The sequence below is a fragment of the Phyllobates terribilis genome, unplaced genomic scaffold (assembly GCF_046119375.1).
Source record: "Phyllobates terribilis strain yellow unplaced genomic scaffold, ASM4611937v1 Scaffold_11__3_contigs__length_659146591, whole genome shotgun sequence".
In the NCBI taxonomy this organism is placed as follows: domain Eukaryota; kingdom Metazoa; phylum Chordata; class Amphibia; order Anura; family Dendrobatidae; genus Phyllobates; species Phyllobates terribilis.
The window spans coordinates 575856666-575881548 of NW_027362771.1; the positions used below are offsets into that span (position 1 = coordinate 575856666).

At 46.2% G+C, this 24883-nt stretch overlaps 6 non-coding genes across 6 annotated transcripts; all 6 read right to left on the reverse strand.

Moving 5' to 3' along the window:
• Window positions 1-382: 382 nt before the first annotated feature.
• Window positions 383-522, reverse strand: LOC141168131 (U4 spliceosomal RNA). The gene has a single exon (XR_012251881.1). It is a non-coding gene; the product is annotated as a U4 spliceosomal RNA (small nuclear RNA).
• Window positions 523-9168: 8646 nt separating this feature from the next.
• LOC141168394 (U4 spliceosomal RNA) lies at window positions 9169-9308 on the reverse strand. The gene has a single exon (XR_012252131.1). It is a non-coding gene; the product is annotated as a U4 spliceosomal RNA (small nuclear RNA).
• An 8785-nt stretch (window positions 9309-18093) lies between these two features.
• Window positions 18094-18233, reverse strand: LOC141167662 (U4 spliceosomal RNA). The gene has a single exon (XR_012251455.1). It is a non-coding gene; the product is annotated as a U4 spliceosomal RNA (small nuclear RNA).
• Window positions 18234-18930: 697 nt separating this feature from the next.
• Window positions 18931-19003, reverse strand: TRNAK-UUU (transfer RNA lysine (anticodon UUU)). Its single transcript has one exon. It is a non-coding gene; the product is annotated as a tRNA-Lys (tRNA).
• An 877-nt stretch (window positions 19004-19880) lies between these two features.
• Window positions 19881-20020, reverse strand: LOC141168122 (U4 spliceosomal RNA). Its single transcript, XR_012251873.1, has one exon. It is a non-coding gene; the product is annotated as a U4 spliceosomal RNA (small nuclear RNA).
• A 3813-nt stretch (window positions 20021-23833) lies between these two features.
• Window positions 23834-23973, reverse strand: LOC141168374 (U4 spliceosomal RNA). Its single transcript, XR_012252112.1, has one exon. It is a non-coding gene; the product is annotated as a U4 spliceosomal RNA (small nuclear RNA).
• Between the last annotated feature and the right edge of the window lie 910 nt (window positions 23974-24883).

Below are 24883 nucleotides of genomic sequence, written 5' to 3' on the forward strand. Positions count from 1 at the left end.
ATATATATACACATATACTATCAGTACTATTTTGGGGTCTATATGACTTTCTGATCTCTAATTATGCCATCATATTTTGGGAGGTGACCAAAAAAATCCCAGAGAATTTGCCATTTACACTTTCTTCTGTTTTAGTGCACGCTGCATATAATAAATAGTATTTTATATATGTACCCAGCGATAACAAATGTGTTAATTTCTTATTTATTTTTGGAAAAGTGGGTGTTTGATCTTTATACTCACAGATATATATATATATATAATTCTTCCTGCAGGGAACAAGTTCTCATTGGCATAGAAATATACCTGAAATGTTATAATTTCTAGAGTATTGATCCTACAGCACATGGACGATTCAGATCTATCTCAACCACCTACTCAGTCTCCTGGGAGACTGTCAAAAATTGCCATGCTGCCTGTATTATGAGCCCTCATGGCGGGGTATTGGGAAAAGTTTTCAACTAGCAATAATCACGCCTCGGATAAACCTCATGGGCTATGATACTGCCACTGCGCAAAGCTGGAGGCCATCTGTGAGGAGCTGCGGCCTCCGGATCTGGGGCTCTGTCTACACTGAGGAGAGAAAAAGTCATTAGGGGGCTGTGGGAGCAAGGGATTCTGGGAGTGGATATGCTAATAAACCCCTCCCTTAAGAAGAATTGGTAGCAGGGAGGATGGAGAACATTTTTCCAGCGATGTTGCTGTGTGGGGCCACATTTCGTTATAATTTGTGCCGAGCTGTAGGAGCTTTTAACGGTACCTTTTTAGGGTACGTATGATGTTACAGTCGCTTTTTATATGCAGGAACCAAAAATTCTATTTTATTATTTTTTTGTTACTGTTTCTTTATGACGCGCCCCCTGGGCCATGTTGTTGGGGATACCCGGAGCCGGATCAGATGGGGGTTGTAGTCTCCGAGTGGCTGTGACCCGGTCCGTGCCCAGGGTGTCAAACTCAGTGTGTGGCAGTCTTTACAGATGTTATTAGTTCTTAGTGTCGACTACGCCACCCGTTGATTTGCGGTCAATACGGCCGCCGCTGCAGCAGGGTCCGCTGAGGCTGGTGGTATGTGTGCAGCTTCGGGTAGTATAACCCCCAACGGGAGGGGTATAGCCTCAGGGGGTCAGGTGTAGAGGATGGTGGTAGTGGTGGTGCAGTGTGGATGGTAAGAAGACTCAGAGTCGGGCTGTGCAGTTCAGGGTTTTTACTTACTGCTGTTCTGTTGGTCACTCTGGCCTTGAGTGACCGCCCGAGCCGTGCTGCGTCCACCAGGTCCTGGACTCGGCCAACCCCCAAGCAATTCTGGAGCGTGGTCCTGAGCTCCCTTTCTGACTGTCCTCTCTACTGGCCTTTCTCACCAGGGGTCCACTCATGTCCGGCTCCCTCGGGCCTCTTGGTGGGTGCACCTCTTCGGGGTTCCCTGACCCAATACCTGGTGTGCCTTCTTAGTGGACTTGGTGAGGGGCTGCTCCACATGTAATGTCGCAGCCTCCGGTTCTTAGTTGAGGGTTGTTTCTCTCCTCCACTAATTTGGGATCCGGTTCCCTTGCGTGCCAACCCTTCACCCTTCTGGTCTAATTCTGGGTTCTTGGGGTTCCTTCTTCTTCCCCTCTGGGTCCTTCTCTTCTCCTCTCTCTCTTCTCTCTGCAGGCGCTCCTGGACCTCTCTCAGGACTGACTAACCCTCTACAGAAGACTGACCCTGATCTAAGATGGTTCCCACCTTATATACTCCCTCTATGTGTGAGCTCAGGTGACCAGCACCCAATGAGCTCCTAACATTACCCAGACTGCTCCCCCTATCTGCCCCTACACTACTGGGATGTTCCACCCCCCTCCCACTCCAGCCAGGGACAGACACTGTCGTACCTGCACATATACCTAGTGGGAGTACCATCGGTCTGTCCCTCGGAAATGGGATGTATGTAGTGTATGCAGCTAACTGAGCTCAGTTCCACACTCCATCCTTACCTGGGAGTGGAATATCACACCTCTGGCTTGAGGTGCAATACCCCTGTAGCAGCCGAATCCTCAGGGTGCTACATTCCCCCCTGGTAAATCACAGCACGTCCTCGGGCTGTAAGAGAACAAAACATCCACAAACATACAAATTTTCATAATAACATAAACATATAAAACATTATATATATATCATAAACTTTCTTGTGCCTCCGGCCACGGTGCTACTTGTGACCGGGTAAAGTGCGACAGTCTCTTGTAACACAGCTTTCCTATAAAACCAGTAGGGGGCGCCTTAAAAAGCGCAACTATATACAAGGGGAGATATGGCCGCTCTCAGTCCTCGGCCAATGGGGAAGAGGAATGGCTGTTCACAGTCCTCAGCCTGTTGGGGGATAGGGACACACGGGTACAGTTCACTGGTCCCAACGGGGACTATATTTTAACTAGCAGCAGTAACAGTTCTTATACCCTGACGGGTAACTATGTACAGTTTCACGATACCGTACTCTAATGACGGCGTCCTCCTGTTCCTTCTCGCGGACAAACTTCAGACCCGTCCGGGTCCTCTTGCTCCTCCTCACACCGCAGCTCCTCCTCCGTCAGCCGGTGTACATGAAGGGCGTACGGTCCTTTGGCACATTTGTGCCGGGTGAATGTGACCTCGTCCCCTACGTACAGGTCACGACCTCTGTGTCCCTCCGGCAGATGGCTTTCTACGTCTCTGCGGGTTACAAAGACGTCGCCGGGGGTCTGATGATCCCTGATGAAACCCCAACCGTGCTGCAGTTGGAATTTAATCACAGTCCCAGTGGCACGGGGACAATGAGCTGCACGGGGGTTCCTCCGGGTCCGGCTCTTCTGTTCAGCGCTCTGTATTTGGAGCCGCTGCTCACGGACCCGCCTCTCTCTCCTTTCCCTGTCAAAGACCTCCAGCTGCTGCCGGCAGCACTCTGCACGCTGGGCTGCGGCTGCCCGTGTTTCTTGGGTGAACCCCATGAGGTCTCCTCCTGTGGGGTCCCACTCAAACTGCGCCTCCTCCAACGAGAGCGGGGTCATCTTGACAGGCGCCGGAGGCGGTATCAGGGGCTCATCCAGGGGTCTTTCTTTTCGGAGTCGGGGATGGTGGTACTCCGGTGGCCACGCAGGGGGCTGCCCATCCAGGCAAGTGTGCTGGGCAAACAGGTCTTCACCCAGGTTTGGTGCTGTGGATGTTGAGGGCGCGGAGGTGGTAGTGGCGCCCAGGTTTACCAGGCCTTGCGACCAGGCTTGGGGCACCCTGAAGGTGAAGGGCACCGTGAAGACGGCGGCGCCCGGGTGTTCCTGGCCTTGCGACCAGGCCGGTGGCTCCGCGGAGGTAGGGGGCGCTGTTGGTACTGCGGCGCCCGGGGGCACTCGGCCTTGCGACCAGGCCGGTGGCTCCGCGGAGGTAGGGGGCGCTGTTGGAATTGCGGCGCCCGGAGGTACTAGACCTTGCGACCAGGCCGATGGTATTTCCTGCTTCGCCGCGCTCAGGATTGAGGCGCGTGACGTCACAGGGGTCGCGGCCGCGGCTTCTGCTTGAGGCCTAGTCTGGCACGGTGACGATGCAGCGACGGGCACGGCAGGGGGAATTTCGGGCTCTGCGACGGGGAGCTGGGACAGGTACACGGTTTCTCGGCTCGGGGTAGAGACGTCCCCTTTACCTGCCTCCGTCCGTTCAGCTCCCTTCTCGGCGCCGTCTCCGGCCTTCATTCCTCCTGCGCCATCCTCAGAGGCGGTCTGTCTCCTCGTCTCGGGCGGCGTGCTCCGCTGACGGGTTCCGGTCTGCTGGGCCATCTCACGGCTCCACTCCGTCAGCGTGTCTTGCTGCACCTGGGCCATCCTCCGTGCGAGGCCCTCCAGCGCGGTCTGTGCACACTCCCGGTCTCGGGGGAGCTGTGCTAGGATCTCCACTAAGCCTAGTGGGGTTGTTGCTTGCAGCAGGCTCCTGACCACTGGGTCGGTGCTGCCTGTCTCTCCCTCCATCTCCGGGTACGCTTTCTCTGGACTCCTCTCCAGACTTCTTGTCTCCGGGTGCGCTCTCTCCAGACTCTTCCAGGCTGCACCCATCTTCGCTCCATTGTTCTGTCTCCGCCCACATTGAGGGTGGTCCCGGGGCCACTTAGTGATTGTCAGTTCCAGGGGCAGTTCTCTCACGCTGATGGACACTTCCAGCATCACAGTCTCTGTTGGTGGGCGCGGTTTCCGCTTTTGGCGCCATTCTTCGACCTGGCCCACGATGGGAGGTGGCCTTTTGCCACCCTCTGGCACGCCCATAATGGCGTCCGCTCTTCCAAGGCGGGAAATCTTTGGAAATGGCGGGAATCGTCTCCCAGTGGCGGGAAACTCCATGGATGGCGGGAAAAAGCTGCAAATGGCGGACAACCGGCGGGAAACGACCTGTGATGGGGTCCGTTGGCGGGGACCCTCCGGAACCGGCGGGAGACTTCTTTTTGAGGTAACGGTGAACTTATCTTCAGGCACGCAGTACCCGGTTGTTGCGGGCACGTTATCCTGCCGACTACGCCAAAGTTGACGCGCCCCCTGGGCCATGTTGTTGGGGATACCCGGAGCCGGATCAGATGGGGGTTGTAGTCTCCGAGTGGCTGTGACCCGGTCCGTGCCCAGGGTGTCAAACTCAGTGTGTGGCAGTCTTTACAGATGTTATTAGTTCTTAGTGTCGACTACGCCACCCGTTGATTTGCGGTCAATACGGCCGCCGCTGCAGCAGGGTCCGCTGAGGCTGGTGGTATGTGTGCAGCTTCGGGTAGTATAACCCCCAACGGGAGGGGTATAGCCTCAGGGGGTCAGGTGTAGAGGATGGTGGTAGTGGTGGTGCAGTGTGGATGGTAAGAAGACTCAGAGTCGGGCTGTGCAGTTCAGGGTTTTTACTTACTGCTGTTCTGTTGGTCACTCTGGCCTTGAGTGACCGCCCGAGCCGTGCTGCGTCCACCAGGTCCTGGACTCGGCCAACCCCCAAGCAATTCTGGAGCGTGATCCTGAGCTCCCTTTCTGACTGTCCTCTCTACTGGCCTTTCTCACCAGGGGTCCACTCATGTCCGGCTCCCTCGGGCCTCTTGGTGGGTGCACCTCTTCGGGGTTCCCTGACCCTATACCTGGTGTGCCTTCTTAGTGGACTTGGTGAGGGGCTGCTCCACATGTAATGTCGCAGCCTCCGGTTCTTAGTTGAGGGTTGTTTCTCTCCTCCACTAATTTGGGATCCGGTTCCCTTGCGTGCCAACCCTTCACCCTTCTGGTCTAATTCTGGGTTCTTGGGGTTCCTTCTTCTTCCCCTCTGGGTCCTTCTCTTCTCCTCTCTCTCTTCTCTCTGCAGGCGCTCCTGGACCTCTCTCAGGACTGACTAACCCTCTACAGAAGACTGACCCTGATCTAAGATGGTTCCCACCTTATATACTCCCTCTATGTGTGAGCTCAGGTGACCAGCACCCAATGAGCTCCTAGCATTACCCAGACTGCTCCCCCTATCTGCCCCTACACTACTGGGATGTTCCACCCCCCTCCCACTCCAGCCAGGGACAGACACTGTCGTACCTGCACATATACCTAGTGGGAGTACCATCGGTCTGTCCCTCGGAAATGGGATGTATGTAGTGTATGCAGCTAACTGAGCTCAGTTCCACACTCCATCCTTACCCGGGAGTGGAATATCACACCTCTGGCTTGAGGTGCAATACCCCTGTAGCAGCCGAATCCTCAGGGTGCTACATTTACATTTTACACTATTTGGTGTAAAATAATTGCGTATTTCCATAGATCTAAGGTTTATGGGCCCAGAAAAATAGTAGTTTTATTTCTAGGTAGTGGAGGGAGATAATGCAACAGATGTCTTAGAGAGAAATTGTAAAATCCATAAAGATATCTCCAGACATGGGACATATCACCGTCACATTGAACATATGGGATTAATTATAACTGGGGAAGTGAGAAAGAGCTGAACATTGAAGTAGGGACTTCCTGCTGTGAGCAGGTAATTACATTAAGGCCACGTCCCCACTATCAGTATTCGGTCAGTATTTTTTCTCAGGAGTGGGAGACAAAACCAGGAGTGGGTGATAAATGCAGAATTTATGCACTTATTTCTATTATACCTTTTCTCTGATTGTTCCTCACCTGGTTTTGGCTCCTACTCCTGAGAAAAAATACTGACCAAATACTGACTAAATACTGATAGTGGGATCGTGGCCTTAGGGATCTGATGGGAACCAGCCAACAAACTTAGGATTCTTATGCTCAGAGGCAGAGAAGTATAGGGGCTTCCTCTGTTCATGGAATTATCTCAGACACTCAGGAGCCAGTGGTCAGTGATGAATATTGGGGTTGCATCAATCCGATATTTATGGGAGAAATATTTTCAGCGCTGTAGCGAAAGGACAACCATAATGCATTCACTCACATCATGGTAAGGCCATCCGAACCCCTCCAACTTAATATCATTCCGATGGATGATGCTATCTGTGCCATGTTTCATCTCTATAGAAAGGTAAAATCGTGATAGAAAACACAATAATATCTCCCACCTGGGACCTCCAGGGGCAAAGATATGCTGAAAGTTGGAAATCTCGTAAACTTCTAAAAGACCTAGCACATCCCATGACAGGCCCCCATATAAGCTCACTGAGGGGAGGCATGTGCGGGTAACCTTGATCTAATAAAAAGCAAAGTTTGGGTTTTTAGTATTTGTCAGTTCTGGAAGACACAGTACTCTGTCATTCTGTCTATTGCTCTAAGGAATACTTTCTTCCACTAAGCTCTGATTCATTTCCATGATTAGGTTTAGTACTTTTCTCTTATTATCCCTTTTATTTTATGTAATTGAATATATACCATATTGTTTTGTTCCCCTTTTGTATCATCTTTGTATATTTTTATAAACACTGCCTACCTTTCTGGATTTATATATTTTATTAACTATATAAAATTTAATATCGCTGTTCCTCTGGCTCTGTAAACCGCAACCCTGAAGCCATACGCTATCTGTAAAGGGTGTACAATCAGAGGTGGTGGCAGTGAGCAGTGGTTCCCTTTTGTTATTGTGGAGCTGGCAGTGACTATACGGGGGGTATATATATATATATATGTATATATACATATACATATATTCCATGCGTTGGAATTGGAGGTGCATATACCGTACACTCACTGTGAGTTCCTCAATAACCGGCCTTGTAGTAGAAGCAGCTGTGGCCTCGTCCATCACTCGTCAGTCTATTGTGTAATTGTCCTGACCATAAGAGGCAGCTGAGTTGCATCCCCTGACATCTGGTGGCAGTGATCGAATCTGTATGGTCTCCCAGAGGAATAACAACATGTGTGGTGATAATCACAACTTGAGAATGGGATCGCTAGGAGCACAAATATGGCGACAGCACAGAATCATGAGCACGAATATGGCGGCATCAGACACAAGAGTACAAGGATGGAGGCCACACAGTATTATCAGGAGTACAAACATGGCGGCACCAGAGCCACCACAAGAGTACAAAGATGGCAGCTGCACAGTATTATCAGGAGTACAAAGATGGCGGCACCAGACACACCACAAGAGTACAAAGATGGCGGCAGCACAGTATTATCAGGAGTACAAACATTGCGGCACCAGAGCTACCACAAGAGTGCAAAGATGGCGGCACCAGAGCTATCACAAGAGTGCAAAGATGGCGGCCGCACAGTATTATCAGGAGTACAAAGATGGCGGCACCAGAGCTACCACAAGAGTACAAAGATGGCGGCCGCACTGTATTATCCGGAATACAAAGATTGCGGCACCAGAGCTACCACAAGAGTACAAAGATGACGGCCGCACAGTATTATCAGGAGTACAAAGATGGCGGCACCAGACACACCACAAGAGTACAAAGATAGCAGCCGCACAGTATTATCAGAAGTACAAAGATGGCGGCACCAGACACACCACAAGAGTACAAAGATAGCAGCCGCACAGTATTATCAGGATTACAAAGATGGCGGCACCAGACACACCCCAAGAGTACAAAGATAGCGGCCGCACAGTATTATCAGGAGTACAAAGCAAAGATGGCGGCACCAGACACACCACAAGAGTACAAAGATAGCGGCCGCACAGTATTATCAGGAGTACAAAGATGGCGGCACCAGACACTCCACAAGAGTGCAAAGATGGCGGCCGCACAGTAATATCAGGAGTACAAACATGGCGGCACCAGAGCCACCACAAGAGTACAAAGATGGCGGCAGCACAGTATTATCAGGAGTACAAACATTGCGGCACCAGAGCTACCACAAGAGTGCAAAGATGGCGGCCGCACAGTATTATCAGGAGTACAAAGATGGCGGCACCAGACACACCACAAGAGTACAAAGATAGCGGCCGCACAGTATTATCAGGAGTACAAACATGGCGGCATCAGAGCCACCACAAGAGTACAAAGATGGCGGCACCAGAGCTACCACAAGAGTACAAAGATGGCGGCACCAGAGCTACCACAAGAGTACAAAGATGGCGGCACCAGAGCTACCACAAGAGTGCAAAGATGGCGGCACCAGAGCTACCACAAGAGTGCAAAGATGGCGGCCGCACAGTATTATCAGGAGTACAAAGATGGCGGCACCACAGCTACCACAAGAGTGCAAAGATGGCGTCCGCACAGTATTATCAGGAGTACAAAGATGGCGGCACCAGAGCTACCACAATAGTGCAAAGATGACGGCACCAGAGCTACCACAAGAGTACAAAGATGGCGGCCGCACAGTATTATCAGGAGTACAAAGATGGCGGCCGCACAGTATTATCAGGAGTACAAAGATGGCAGCATCAGAGCCACCACAAGAGTACAAAGATGGCGGCCGCACAGTATTATCAGGAGTACAAAGATGGCGGCATCAGAGCCACCACAAGAGTACAAAGATGGCGGCACCAGAGCTACCACAAGAGTGCAAAGATGGCGGCACCAGAGCTACCACAAGAGTACAAAGATGGCGACCGCACAGTATTATCAGGAGTACAAAGACGGTGGCCGCACATTATTATAAGTTGTACAAAGACGGCAGCATCAGAGCCACCACACGAGTACAAAGATGGCTACCACATTGCACAACTGAAAGCACTAACATGACAAACTCCAACCACAAAGCTCACAGATTGCTATTTGCACACCACCCATCCTTAGTCTGCTCTTTACCACCTATTCAGTCTCATGGGAGACTATCAAAAATTGCCATGCTGACTGTATTTCAAGTCATCATGGCGGGGTATTGGGAAAAGTTTTCAACTAGCAATAATCACACCTCGGATAAACCTCATGGGCTATGATACTGCCACTGCGCAAAGCTGGAGGCCATCTGTGAGGAGTTGCGGCCTCCGGATCTGGGGCTCTGTCTACACTGAGGAGAGACAAAGTCATTAGGGGGCTGTGGGAGCAAAGGATTCTGGGAGTGGATATGCTAATAACACCCCTCCCCTAAGTCTGTAATGGCAGAAAGAAAAGCTCCCCAGGCTGGGGGAGGGGAGGGGGTTTATGCACTGATATAATACCGTTATACCATGAGCGCAGAATAACACAAAGTAGTGACTAAATACCAACTTACCATGATCTCATAATAATGCCAGATAGTGAGAGAATACTATCTCTGGGCTCGGCCTCTCCGATCATTTATAGACACCCGCATCCTGTGTAATACCAGGTCCATCAGGTGGTCGAAAAGGGATGTTGTAATCTGTGGCCCTATAGAGGCCACAATGTAAGGAACTGTACAGGTGACCTAGTTGTGGCGCCATCAGAGGAGATCACCGCTAGTCCTCCATGCTGAGCCTCCTCCCATAATATTAGGCCTGTTGTGCTGTATATTATATTATATCACCTATATATCATGGAGTCATTTCAACATTTTTTATTCAATTTTATTAAAAGTTTCAGCCTGAAAAGGTACTCGAACCCTGAACTAAAGATTTAGGACTATTTCAGGCTGGACCTAACTCGCTTCCATTAGCCTCTGAGCACTTCCAAAGAGTGAATGCAACCACGGTCTCTTATAAGAAGGTGCATAGACAGGTTTTTTAAGCCCTTTTACAATGTAACCACTGCAGCCAATCACTAGCCACAGCAGTAACCAATGTGACTGGAGACTGACTTTAGTGATCACACTTCTGTACGGCCAAAATAGGATGTACAGAGATGGGCTGTTTCCTATTTATGGAGGCGAATATTAAGCAATTGCAGGTTTAAGTCCCCTAAGGGGACTGATAAAAATAAGATCATGCCCATCTGTGCGTCCAGAATAGGATGTACAGAGGTTGCCTGTATAGAGGTGAGTATTAAGCAATCGCAGGTCCAAGTCCCCAAAGGGGACTGATAAAAATAAAATCACTCCCCTTTTACCAATATGTAAAAAAATTAGCACATTGGGTATTGCTGGGTTTCTAAATATCTGAACTAATAAAATATTTTTATCCCAAATGCTACAAGCCGAAACCGAAGAAAAAAAAATCTAAATGGCAGAATTGCAGGGGAGGTTGGGGGAGGGGTCATGTCACCTCCCAAAATAAAGTGGAATTAAAACAGATACGAAAGTCATATGGACCCCAAAATGGTACAATATAGACTACACCTCGCCCCGAAAAAAACAAGACCTCGCACAACTCTAACAACCCAAAAAATAAAAGTTATGGCTCTCAGAATATGATGGCTGAAACAAGATATTTTTATTTAAAGCAGTTTGTTTTTTATTTTTTACAGTAAAACAACTATATAAAATGTGACATCACGATGATCGCACTGACAAGTAGAAGAAAGTTATCAGGTCATTTTTACAGCAACTTGAACGCCAAAAAATCAAAACTCAAATAACAATGGCGGAATCAAAACTTTTTCATTACTTGGAATTTTTCCCACTATTCAGTATATTTTATGGCAAAATGAATGCTATCATACAACACTAAATCTCGTCCCGCAAGAGATGAGCTCTCATACAGCAACACGGATGGAGAAATAAAAATGTTGTGGCTTTTAGAAAACAGAGAGAAAAAAAAATAGATTGGCCACTTCTTTCATCGTCAGCCTGCAGACAAGTCAGATCTCTGCAGAAGCTTCTACTTTATTTTAGTTACAGTTTTGTTACAGCTATTTTATTTTATTACCTTCTCTGGATTGCAACGTTCCTGTATACTCGTCTATTGGGGATGGAAGATACAACACTTCCCACACTATCAACTGCTGCTGGGCACACAGCACGAGATCTGCACCTGGATCTTCTTCCACCACTTACAAGTCTCCTGCAGGTACAGACACTCTGGGGCACGCAATACGGACCATCTCAGCTAATGCTACTGAAGGATGCATGCTGCTACCCACAGCCTGTGACAGGGATACAGCCATATGTGAGCGGTGGAGGTCACTGTATACGATTTGCCATGGAGAGGATTGGTGTGACGGGTGGGAATAATGACGGGATGGTGGACCCTAGGTCTGTTGCTAAACGAGCAGTGTATTCTAGGGATCGTCTTCTGGAACTGCGCAGGATAAAGTCTTCTCCAGCAGTGGCAATACTGAATGTTCCACGGGAAATAAGGAGACCTTTCAGAGGCTGCAGAGCAGGCAAGAAGATCAAGTCCTGGAGGAGAAGGTTTAAACCAGTGGTCCCATCCATTATCATGGGTAACGTACGATCGCTGGGAAATAAGTCGGATGAACTGCTGGCTCTGAGTAAGACCCAGAAGGAGTTTAGGGTATGCAGTCTCATGTGCTTTACAGAAACCTGGCTGCATGAGGAGGTCCCAGATTCATGTGTCTCGGTACCAGGGTTTCAAATGGTTCGGGCTGATAGAGAGAGAGTTAGATGCGGCAAGAAAAAAGGTGGAGGAGTGATACTCTACATTAACAACAGATGGTGCAATCAGGGGCATGTAACTGTTAAGGAGAAACATTGCTGTCCAAATATTGAACTGTTAGCAGTGGGCCTCAGGCCTTACTATCTGCCTAGAGAATTCACTCTTGTTATTGTAGTTGTGATGTATATACCACCATCTGCGAACCCAGAGGCTGCTGGGGATGTGTTGTCAGGGGTGATGGCCCGGCTTCAGACTAAACACCCAAACTCTCTAACTGTAATTTCTGGGGATTTCAATCGAGTAAAGATCTCATCTGCAATACCAAAGTTCTATCAATATGTCAAATGTCCTACACGGGACAACAACACACTGGATCTCCTCTTTGCTAATGTTAAGAATGCTTATTCATCGGCTGCATTACCCCCCCTGGGGAAATCTGACCACAACCTCATACTATTGTCTCCTGCTTACCAACCAGACGTCCGCAAACAACCAGTGACAATTAAAAAGATAAGGAAGTGGTGTCCAGCAGCAGAGGAGGCGTTACAAGACTGCTTTGACTGTACAGACTGGGAGGTGTTGTGTACCATGAAAGAGAAATGTAATGTTAATGAGATTACTGGCAGAGTTACTGATTACATCAACTTCTGTATGGACATTGTAGTACCTGTTCAAGAGATTCGGTGTTATGCAAACAATAAGCCATGGATTACAAAAGAGTTGAAACATTTACTAAACATGAAAAAACTGGCTTTTAAAAGGAAGGACAAGGAGGCATTGAAAATTATACAGCGAGACCTAAAGGGGAAAATTAAGATTGCCCGTGAGGCATTCAGAGTTAAATTAGAAAATCAATTTGCACAAAAAAGCTCCAGAGAGGTGTGGGCTGGAATGAAGCTAGTGACTGGGTTTAAGGCAAGGTCGGAGCAGGGGGGTGGTGGACTTACAATGGCTAATGAAATGAATCAGTTCTTCAATAGATTCAGCAATAAAGGTGCGGTAGCAGCAGGGAAGGGGGAGGAGGCCGGGGAACAACTAGCTAAATTAACAGGGGGTGAAATAGATCATTTCTCGGTCTCCAAAAATGACGTGAGGGACCAGTTTAGTAAGCTGGCCATTGGCAAAGCAGCAGGGCCTGACGGTCTCAGTCCACGTGTCCTCAGAGTGTGTGCAAATGAGTTATGTACTGTCTTCCAGCATCTCTTTAACCAGAGCTTACAATCAAAGAGAGTACCAGTGCTATGGAAGACTTCCTGCCTGGTGCCGATTCCCAAGACTACCTTCCCGGCTTCCCCGGGGGACTATAGACCGGTGGCCTTAACATCGCATGCGATGAAGTCCTTGGAGAGAATAGTACTTGCTCACTTGTGTCCGAGGGTGATGGCGCATACTGATGCTCTTCAGTTTGCGTACCGGCAGGGACTGGGTGTGGACGATGCTGTAGCGTCTCTGCTACAAACAGTACATTCCTTTTTGGACAATGATGGAACCACAGTGCGTGCTTTGTTCTTTGATTTCTCTAGTGCGTTCAACACATTACAGCCACTCTTACTGCGAGGAAAGTTGATTAAAATGGCGGTGGATGAGGGACTTGTGAATTGGATAATTGACTACCTGTCGGATAGGCCACAGTTTGTTAGGTGGGGGACGGCTACATCAGATAGTGTACTGAGCAGTGTCGGAGCCCCGCAGGGAACAGTGCTGTCGCCATTCCTCTTTACATTGTACACAGCTGACTTTCAGTATAAATCAGACCGTTGTCACCTCCAGAAGTACTCGGATGACTCTGTGATAGTTGGCGGTATTGGGAAGGACCAGGACGAAGAGGAATATAGAAGGGTGGTTGCGGACTTTGTAGTATGGTGCCAGGCTAACCATCTAGAACTAAATGTTAAGAAAACCAGGGAGTTGGTGATGAGCTATGGAAGGTGCAAGAAGGTATGCCTACCTGTTACCATTGACGGTCAGGATGTGGAGATGGTGGACAGTTTCAAATATTTGGGGGTTTACCTGGATAGCAAGCTAGACTGGAAGTGCCACATGGAGAAGGTCTACAAGAAGGGGATGAGTAGATTGTACTTCCTAAGGAAGTTAAGGTCTTTTAATGTGTGTGGCAAAATGCTTGAGGTGTTCTACCAATCCATTGTGGCTAGTGCCACCTTTGCGGCAATAATTTGCTGGGGTAACAGTGTGCGTGTTGCTGACGCCAACAAGCTCAACAAACTTATAAAGAAGGCTAGCGTGACGGTGGGCCTACAGCTTGGGACTTTTGAAGAGGTGGTAGAGGATAGGATTAAGAAGAAGTGCAGAGCTATAATGGGCAACAACACACACCCGCTTTATGAACTGTTTGCGAAACAGAAGAGCACATTCAGCAATCGCCTAATACAACTAAGGTGTAAAAAGGAAAAATACAGGAGATCGTTTGTTCCAACAGCTATGGGGGTGTTTAACAAATGTCTGAAAAGCAATGTCTAAAGCATTCCAAATGTTTTGTTATTATATGTGTCATGTTCGAGATCTGTGTTCTGCTGCTGTGATACCGCAATTTTCCTCCGGGATAAAATAAAGTATATCTTATCTTATCTTATCTTATCTTATCTTATCTTATCTCCCACCTCCACAAAATAGGAAAGCACATCTATTATAACCACATGATTCAGTCTCAAAAATGCAACTACTAGTTTATAGCAATTTTTCGGAGTTACAAAAAACAGCGCCACCCCTGTGAACAGGTTGTTTGTGGTATTGCAGCTAGGCCCTATTCTCTTCAATAGAGCTGAGCAGTAATACCAGACTTAATCGGGTTTTTGCACCATCCAGAAATTTCTAGACAGTTCTTTATGGGTTTTCAATGTGTCCATAAACCATGTTCTCTGTTTGTGACTTTCGAAAAGTTGTTCAGAAAAAAAATAAAAATCAGGCTGGCGGCTCCGGACACAACTCTGGACTAGTGTGGAACAGACATTTTTTTCTAATCCTTGCCAAAAACTGACCAATGTGACTTCTGACTAATTAACGAATCAGCCTCGGGTTATTTATACTTACCCGAAATCTGTATAAAGCCGGGTCTTCCCCAAGGTGATCCAAAAAGGGACGGTGTAATCTGTGGCCTATGGATGCCACAATATGGGAAACTGTGCAGGTGACCTTACATACATATCATGCAGTTGTTTGAAAAAAAATGTCATGAAATTTTATTAAATAACAATTCTAGCCAAACGGGGACTTGAACCCTGGACCCTCAGATTAAAAGTCTGATGCTCTACTGACTGAGCTATCCACGCTCTGTGGAAAACATAGAAGTGGTAAGATTTCAGTGTGGAACTAACAACAACTAACACCTTGTATTATATAAATACATCATTTCTTGCACCTGGGAAGTATGAAGGGATCTATACTGATACCATATATTACATGCACGCTCACTGAAGCCCATAGGATGAATGCCTCCTTGGACCTGCCAGGGTCAGTCACAGAGGTTATGTTCCCTCTGTAAGTGACCTAAGGCTGCACACCATAACTACTGATGTGCACAGCTCCCGCCTGCTTTGTGTGCCCCCTATGACTGATCCTGAGTAGCAGGAAACATCCGATGTTCAAGGGGTCACCTACGCAGTCACACAGTAATACCATTTGGAGCCACAAGGCCGAGCGCCATCTCTGCACAGTTCCCCGTCACTTCCGCTCGGACCATACACATAACATGAGAGCAACAAGAGCCTGTACTATGTGCAAAAAGAGCCTGTACTATGTGCAACAAGAGCCTGTACTATGTGCAACAAGACCAACATAATGGAACGCCAACATGGCAGCAACATAAAGAAAATGCATAATATTTAGTCTGTCTCTTATAAGAAGGTGTGTAGACAGTTTTGTTTAACCATTTTACAATGTAACCGCTGCAGCCAATCACTAGCCATAGCAGTGACCAATGTGATCATAGACTGGCTGCAGTGATCCCACATCTGTACGGCCTAATAGGATGTACAGTGACTGGCTGTTTATGAAGTATGGAGGCGAGTATTTTTTCAACTTTTTAAAGGGTTTTTCTATTATTAAGTTTTCTATCTCCGTAGGCTCGCCCAGTGAAAATAATAATAAACTGTGTTTTCCTCACCCCCCGATACTTCCGAGCTGCCTGTCTGTCATTGCTTCCCGTCCTGTCAAGAGGCTGCAGCAGTGATGCCACAACTTGTGACCACTACAGCCAATCACTGAGGTCGGCATCAGTCTGGTGATTGGCTGCAGTGGTCACGTTCTGTAGTTGTGACGTCTCGCCAGCAACTTGTCAACAAAGACCAGAGGAAGCGACAGGAAGGCAGCGCTGGATATTAGGAAGTCTGGTGACATAGAGACGTTTATCCTCGGAAACACTTTGAAGATTTCTGTCCTGGACAACCCCTTTAAGGTGATTAGACCGGATCATAGTCAGCTGAAAGGCTCCATGTACATCGAAAGAGACCACGCCTCTCTGCCTGTGGGGTCTGTCCTCTAACATAGGTTGGGTCTGTGATTCCCCTTCCCCCATCACTTGCGGTTTTGTTTTTTTATCACACACTTTTAGTGTTTTTCTTAATTTATTTATTTTTTCTGTAGAAAAGTCTGTGTGACCCCAGAAAGAAACAGTTGCTATGAAAGTCTTTGGTGTCCATAGCAACCAATCACAGAGCAGCTTTCATTTTACCAGAGCTGTGTAAGAAATGAAATCCGGACCGTGATTGGTTGCTATGGGAAACAAAGACAACCACCGGTGCAAGCTCTGATCGCTGCTGTTCAACCCTCTGACAATGTCTGACAGCGGCATGTAAATGGTCGTGATTTGTCTGCACCCATCTCGACCCCCCAAATTCCCACCCACTCCTGCAATGTGATTGCATGGTGCCGATGGGTTACCATGACAGCCGGGGGTCTAGTGAAGGCCCCTGTCACCGCTATGTTTGTACATACAAGTACAGAAAACTTCACCTAATAAATACTATTCATTGTCCAAAAAAAACCAAAGTGCTTTACAAACATGTACTGTATTAGAAATCATGGCTGCTTTCTTCCAAAAACAGCGCCACTCCGGTTCACAGGTTGTGTGTGGTATTGCAACTGAGCTCCATTTACTAAAATAAAGCTGAGCAGTAATTCCAGACACGACCCGTCCATAACGGCGGAGCTCCGTCCAGAGGAAAGGTTTATCTAAGACCGGTTTCACAAATCTGCGGTCCACAGTCTGGGTGCGATCCATGATGTACGGAGCGGCTGCGGGTCTCTTATATCAGGCAATCGCAGGGTTAAACCCCGAAGGGACTGAAAAAAAATCAAAGACATTTAAAGAAAAAAATTAAAATTATATATATATTGAATAAATATATTTAAATAAATCGTATTTTCTCAGTTTAAGAAGAAAAAAATAGATATACATATCATATCTATATTTAAATACATATTATATATATATCATTTTATATACATATATTTAAATATATATTATAATATTTAAAGAAAAAATAAAAATTATGTGCATATATATATATAATATTTAACATTTTTTAGATTTTTCAAAAAATGTTCATATCTAATATTTATAATATTTAAAGAAGAAATAAAAATATATTTATATATACATATATATCCAAAAAAGACAAAGGCAGCAGCACTCCATTGTTCAATATAGGGTGAACTTTTTCAAGCTGGAAAAAGTTTCACATTTTGAACGAAACATTGCCCTGACGTGATGGGTCAATAAATCCCCCTATATTGGACTATGGAGCGCTGCCTTTGTCTTTGCTGGACGTCTTGAGGTTTGGTTTTGCCTGTAAGGCGTATTTAGCACCCAACTGTTATATATATATATATACACACACATATGTACAGTATATATAGAATTTTTTCATGTATTGTTTTACATTTTCTGATATGTATATATATACACATATACTATCAGTACTATTTTGGGGTCTATATGACTTTTTTATCTCTTATTATTCCATCATATTTTGGGAGGTGACCAAAAAAATCCCAGAGAATTTGCCATTTACACTTTCTTCTGTTTTGGTGCACGCCGTATATAATAAATAGTATTTTATATATGTACCCAGCGATAACAAATGTGTTAATTTTTTATTTATTTTTGGAAAAGTGGGTGTTTGATCTTTATACACACAGATATATATATATATAATTCTTCCTGCAGGGAACAAGTTCTCATTGGCATAGAAATATACCTGAAATGTTATAATTTCTAGAATATTGATCCTACAGCACATGGACGATTCAGATCTATCTCAACCACCTATTCAGTCTCCTGGAAGACTGTCAAAAATTGCCATGCTGACTGTATTACGAGCCCTCATGGCGGGGTATTGGGAAAAGTTTGCAATTACCAATAATCACGCCTCGGATAAACCTCATGGGCTATGATACTGCCACTGCGCAAAGCTGGAGGCCATCTGTGAGGAGCTGCGGCCTCCGGATCTGGGGCTCTGTCTACACTGAGGAGAGACAAAGTCATTAGGGGGCTGTGGGAGCAAAGGATTCTGGGAGTGGATATGCTAATAACACCCCTCCCCTAAGTCTGTAATGGAAGAAAGAAAAGCCCCCCAGGCTGGGGGAGGGGAGGGGGTTCATCCTCCATCTGATCATAGTGTCACCACCTCCTGCTATACAGACTGTCTGCTCCTGCGTCCTGGGGAAACCTTCACTTATGTATTACAGGATTGCATTACCAGGAACTTCCTGATGATGGCGCAAGAAGAGAAGCATTACTGTCATGCTGTGACCATATAACAAATAGTGACTTATAACCGCCAAACCATCAGCACATAATAACAGAAAATAGTGATTAAATACCGCCATACCATCACCACATTATAATACTAAATAGTTGCTGAATACCGCCATATAGTGCCCTCTATACAGACTGTTCACAAGTTAATATATAACATTATCAGTGATCGCCTGTTGTTGGCGCCAAAAGTGCAGCTAAGGAAAACAAGGTCACCACCCAAAACTAACTGGAATCAAGGATATTACAGTAACCGTGATATTTTCTTGAACAGTCGCCATCATTTGTCCTTCCCTAGGTTCTTATATCCTTTAGAAATAGCGTTTATTGGTTTCATCTTTATTAAAAACTTCTGCCTGAACAGGGACATGAACCCTGGACCCTCAGATTAAAAGTCTGATGCTCTACCGACTGAGCTATCCGGGCTTCTGTACATGATCACTGACACAATGACTTTCTCCTGTATTATCGGCCGTCTGCTCCTCCTTTCTGGTTACAGACTATCACCACTCACCACTATACGTTCTGTCCATTGGTTTCTACGTCCTGGAAGGGAACCGTCTCTTCTGTATTCCAGACCTGTCCAGCAATGCAGAGATGATCCCATAAGACTTAACGATTGAATTGGAGGGAGGACGTCATCAGGGACTTGTAATGACTTGTGGATGGGACAGGATGATATCAGGGACTTATAATGAATTGGGGAGAATGCTATACAGAGGCTTATAATAAACAGGAGAGTGCGGGAGGACACCACAAGGGACTTATTATGAATTGGGAGTGGTGTAGGATGCCATAAGGGACTTAGAATAAATTGAGTTGTGGGAGGAAGATACTTAGAGGGTCTCATAATGAATTGGGGTTGGTGGAGGATGCTATAAAGGACATATTATGAACTAGGGGTGGAAGAGAACACTATACAGGGACTTATGATGAATTAGGGGGGGGGGTGGCAAATGCCATAAGGGACTTTTAATCAATTGTTGGCTGAGGGATGCTGTTATCTGACACTTATAAATAATAACTAATAGTGACTGTAATACCGCAATACCATGCCCACATAACAAGAAAAAAACAACAACATGACTACATGGAGAAATCTCCGGGGAAGCAGCTGACTAGATAGTAATCCTGTAATTGATCCCGCACGTTTCTTTGCTGATTCTCTTGTCCTCAGGGAAGTGAAATGTTACTTATAATTCTCAGCCCGACACATGTAACATACGGCTCCAATACAACTGTACATAGAATTACTCCAGTTAAACAGCAATAGCTCTTTTTCTACTCTTAACCACCTATTCAGTCTCCTGGGAGACTGTCAAAAATTGCCATGCTGACTGTATTACGAGCCCTCATGACGGGGTATTGGGAAAAGTTTTCAACTAGCAATAATCACGCCTCGGATAAACCTCATGGGCTATGATACTGCCACTGCGCAAAGCTGGAGGCCATCTGTGAGGAGCTGCGGCCTCCGGATCTGGGGCTCTGTCTACACTGAGGAGAGACAAAGTCATTAGGGGGCTGTGGGAGCAAAGGATTCTGGGAGTGGATATGCTAATAAACCCCTCCCTTAAGAAGAATTGGTAGCAGGGAGGATGGAGAACATTTTTCCAGCGATGTTGCTGTGTGGGGCCACATTTCGTTATTATTTGTGCCGAGCTGTAGGAGCTTTTAACGGTACCTTTTTAGGGTACGTATGATGTTACAGTCGCTTTTTATATGCCGGAACCAAAAATTCTATTTTATTATTTTTTTGTTACTGTTTCTTTACATTTTACACTATTTGGTGTAAAATAATTGTGGATTTCCATAGATCTAAGGTTTATGGGCCCAGAAAAATAGTAGTTTTATTTCTAGGTAGTGGAGGGAGATAATGCAACAGATGTCTTAGAGAGAAATTGTAAAATCCATAAAGATATCTCCAGACATGGGACATATCACCCTCACATTGAACATATGGGATTAATTATAACTGGGGAAGTGAGAAAGAGCTGAACATTGAAGTAGGGACTTCCTGCTGTGAGCAGGTAATTACATTAAGGCCACGTCCCCACTATCAGTATTTGGTCAGTATTCGGTCAGTATTTTTTCTCAGGAGTGGGAGACAAAACCAGGAGTGGGTGATAAATGCAGAATTTATGCACTTATTTCTATTATACCTTTTCTCTGATTGTTCCTCACCTGGTTTTGGCTCCTACTCCTGAGAAAAAATACTGACCAAATACTGACTAAATACTGATAGTGGGATCGTGGCCTTAGGGATCTGATGGGAACCAGCCAACAAACTTAAGATTCTTATGCTCAGAGGCAGAGAAGTATAGGGGCTTCCTCTGTTCATGGAATTATCTCAGACACTCAGGAGCCAGTGGTCAGTGATGAATATTGGGGTTGCATCAATCCGATATTTATGGGAGAAATATTTTCAGCGCTGTAGCGAAAGGACAACCATAATGCATTCACTCACATCATGGTAAGGCCATCCGAACCCCTCCAACTTAATATCATTCCGATGGATGATGCTATCTGTGCCATGTTTCATCTCTATAGAAAGGTAAAATCGTGATAGAAAACACAATAATATCTCCCACCTGGGACCTCCAGGGGCAAAGATATGCTGAAAGTTGGAAATCTCATAAACTTCTAAAAGACCTAGCACATCCCATGACAGGCCCCCATATAAGCTCACTGAGGGGAGGCATGTGCGGGTAACCTTGATCTAATAAAAAGCAAAGTTTGGGTTTTTGGTATTTGTCAGTTCTGGAAGACACAGTACTCTGTGATTCTGTCTATTGCTCTAAGGAATACTTTCTTCCACTAAGCTCTGATTCATTTCCATGATTAGGTTTAGTACTTTTCTCTTATTATCCCTTTTATTTTATGTAATTGAATATATACCATATTGTTTTGTTCCCCTTTTGTATCATCTTTGTATATTTTTATAAACACTGCCTACCTTTCTGGATTTATATATTTTATTAACTATATAAAATTTAATATCGCTGTTCCTCTGGCTCTGTAAACCGCAACCCTGAAGCCATACGCTGTCTGTAAAGGGTGTCCAATCAGAGGTGGTGGCAGCGAGCAGTGGTTCCCTTTTGTTATTGTGGAGCTGGCAGTGACCATACGGGGGGTATATATATATATATATATATATATATATATATATATATGTATATATACATATACATATATTCCATGCGTTGGAATTGGAGGTGCATATACCGTACACTCACTGTGAGTTCCTCAATAACCGGCCTTGTAGTAGAAGCAGCTGTGGCCTCGTCCATCACTCGTCAGTCTATTGTGTAATTGTCCTGACCATAAGAGGCAGCTGAGTTGCATCCCCTGACATCTGGTGGCAGTGATCGAATCTGTATGGTCTCCCAGAGAAATAACAACATGTGTGGTGATAATCACAACTTGAGAATGGGATCACTAGGAGCACAAATATGGCGACAACACAGAATCATGAGCACAAATATGGCGGCATCAGACACAAGAGTACAAAGATGGAGGCCACACAGTATTATCAGGAGTACAAACATGGCGGCACCAGAGCCACCACAAGAGTACAAAGATGGCAGCTGCACAGTATTACCAGGAGTACAAAGATGGCGGCACCAGACACACCACAAGAGTACAAAGATGGCGGCCGCACTGTATTATCCGGAGTACAAAGATTGCGGCACCAGAGCTACCACAAGAGTACAAAGATGACGGCTGCACAGTATTTTCAGGAGTACAAAGATGGCGGCACCAGACACACCACAAGAGTACAAAGATAGCGGCCGCACAGTATTATCAGGAGTACAAAGATGGCGGCACCAGACACACCACAAGAGTACAAAGATAGCGGCCGCACAGTATTATCAGGAGTACAAAGATGGCGGCACCAGACACACCACAAGAGTACAAAGATAGCGGCCGCACAGTATTATCAGGAGTACAAAGATGGCGGCACCAGACACTCCACAAGAGTGCAAAGATGGCGGCCGCACAGTAATATCAGGAGTACAAACATGGCGGCACCAGAGCCACCACAAGAGTACAAAGATGGCGGCAGCACAGTATTATCAGGAGTACAAACATTGCGGCACCAGAGCTACCACAAGAGTACAAAGATGGCGGCACCAGAGCTACCACAAGAGTGCAAAGATGGCGGCACCAGAGCTACCACAAGAGTGCAAAGATGGCGGCCGCACAGTATTATCAGGAGTACAAAGATGGCGGCACCAGACACACCACAAGAGTACAAAGATAGCGGCCGCACAGTATTATCAGGAGTACAAAGATGGCGGCACCAGACACACCACAAGAGTACAAAGATAGCGGCCGCACAGTATTATCAGGAGTACAAAGATGGCGGCATCAGAACCACCACAAGAGTACAAAGATGGCGGCACCAGAGCTACCACAAGAGTACAAAGATGGCGGCAGCAGAGCTACCACAAGAGTGCAAAGATGGCGGCACCAGAGCTACCACAAGAGTACAAAGATGGCGGTCGCACAGTATTATCAGGAGTACAAAGATGGCGGCACCAGAGCTACCACAAGAGTGCAAAGATGGCGGCCGCACAGTATTATCAGGAGTACAAAGATGGCGGCACCAGAGCTACCACAAGAGTGCAAAGATGGCGGCCGCACAGTATTATCAGGAGTACAAAGATGGCGGCACCAGAGCTACCACAAGAGTGCAAAGATGACGGCACCAGAGCTACCACAAGAGTACAAAGATGGCGGCCGCACAGTATTATCAGGAGTACAAAGATGGCGGCCGCACAGTATTATCAGGAGTACAAAGATGGCGGCACCAGACACACCACAAGAGTACAAAGATAGCGGCCGCACAGTATTATCAGGAGTACAAAGATGGCGGCATCAGAGCCACCACAAGAGTACAAAGATGGCGGCACCAGAGCTACCACAAGAGTACATCGATGGCGGCACCAGAGCTACCAAAAGAGTACAAAGATGACAGCCGCACAGTATTATCAGGAGTACAAAGATGGCGGCACCAGACACACCACAAGAGTACAAAGATGGCAGCCGCACAGTACTATCAGGAGTACAAAGATGGCGGCCGCACAGTATTATAAGGAGTACAAAGACGGCAGCATCAGAGCCACCACACGAGTACAAAGATGGCCACCACATTGCACAACTGAAAGCACTAACATGACAAACTCCAACCACAAAGCTCACAGATTGCTATTTGCACACCACCCATCCTTAGTCTGCTCTTTACCACCTATTCAGTCTCCTGGGAGACTGTCAAAAATTGCCATGCTGACTGTATTACGAGCCCTCATGACGGGGTATTGGGAAAAGTTTTCAACTAGCAATAATTACGCCTCGGATAAACCTCATGGGCTATGATACTGCCACTGCGCAAAGCTGGAGGCCATCTGTGAGGAGCTGCGGCCTCCGGATCTGGGGCTCTGTCTACACTGAGGAGAGACAAAGTCATTAGGGGGCTGTGGGAGCAAAGGATTCTGGGAGTGGATATCCTAATAACGCCCCTCCCCTAAGTCTGTAATGGCAGAAAGAAAAGCTCCCCAGGCTGGGGGAGGGGAGGGGGTTTATGCACTGATATAATACCGTTATTCCTATTTATGGAGGCGAATATTAAGCAATTGCAGGTTTAAGTCCCCTAAGGGGACTGATAAAAATAAGATCATGCCCATCTGTGCGTCCAGAATAGGATGTACAGAGGCTGCCTGTATAGAGGTGAGTATTAAGCAATCGCAGGTCCAAGTCCCCAAAGGGGACTGATAAAAATAAAATCACTCCCCTTTTACCAATATGTAAAAAAATTAGCACATTGGGTATTGCTGGGTTTCTAAATATCTGAACTAATAAAATATTTTTATCCCAAATGCTACAAGCCAAAACCGAAGAAAAAAAAATCTAAATGGCAGAATTGCAGGGGAGGTTGGGGGAGGGGTCATGTCACCTCCCAAAATAAAGTGGAATTAAAACAGATACGAAAGTCATATGGACCCCAAAATGGTACAATATAGACTACACCTCGCCCCGAAAAAAACAAGACCTCGCACAACTCTAACAACCCAAAAAATAAAAGTTATGGCTCTCAGAATATGATGGCTGAAACAAGATATTTTTATTTAAAGCAGTTTGATTTTTTTTTTTTTACAGTAAAACAACTATATAAAATGTGACATCACGATGATCGCACTGACAAGTAGAAGAAAGTTATCAGGTCATTTTTACAGCAACTTGAACGCCAAAAAATCAAAACTCAAATAACAATGGCGGAATCAAAACTTTTTCATTACTTGGAATTTT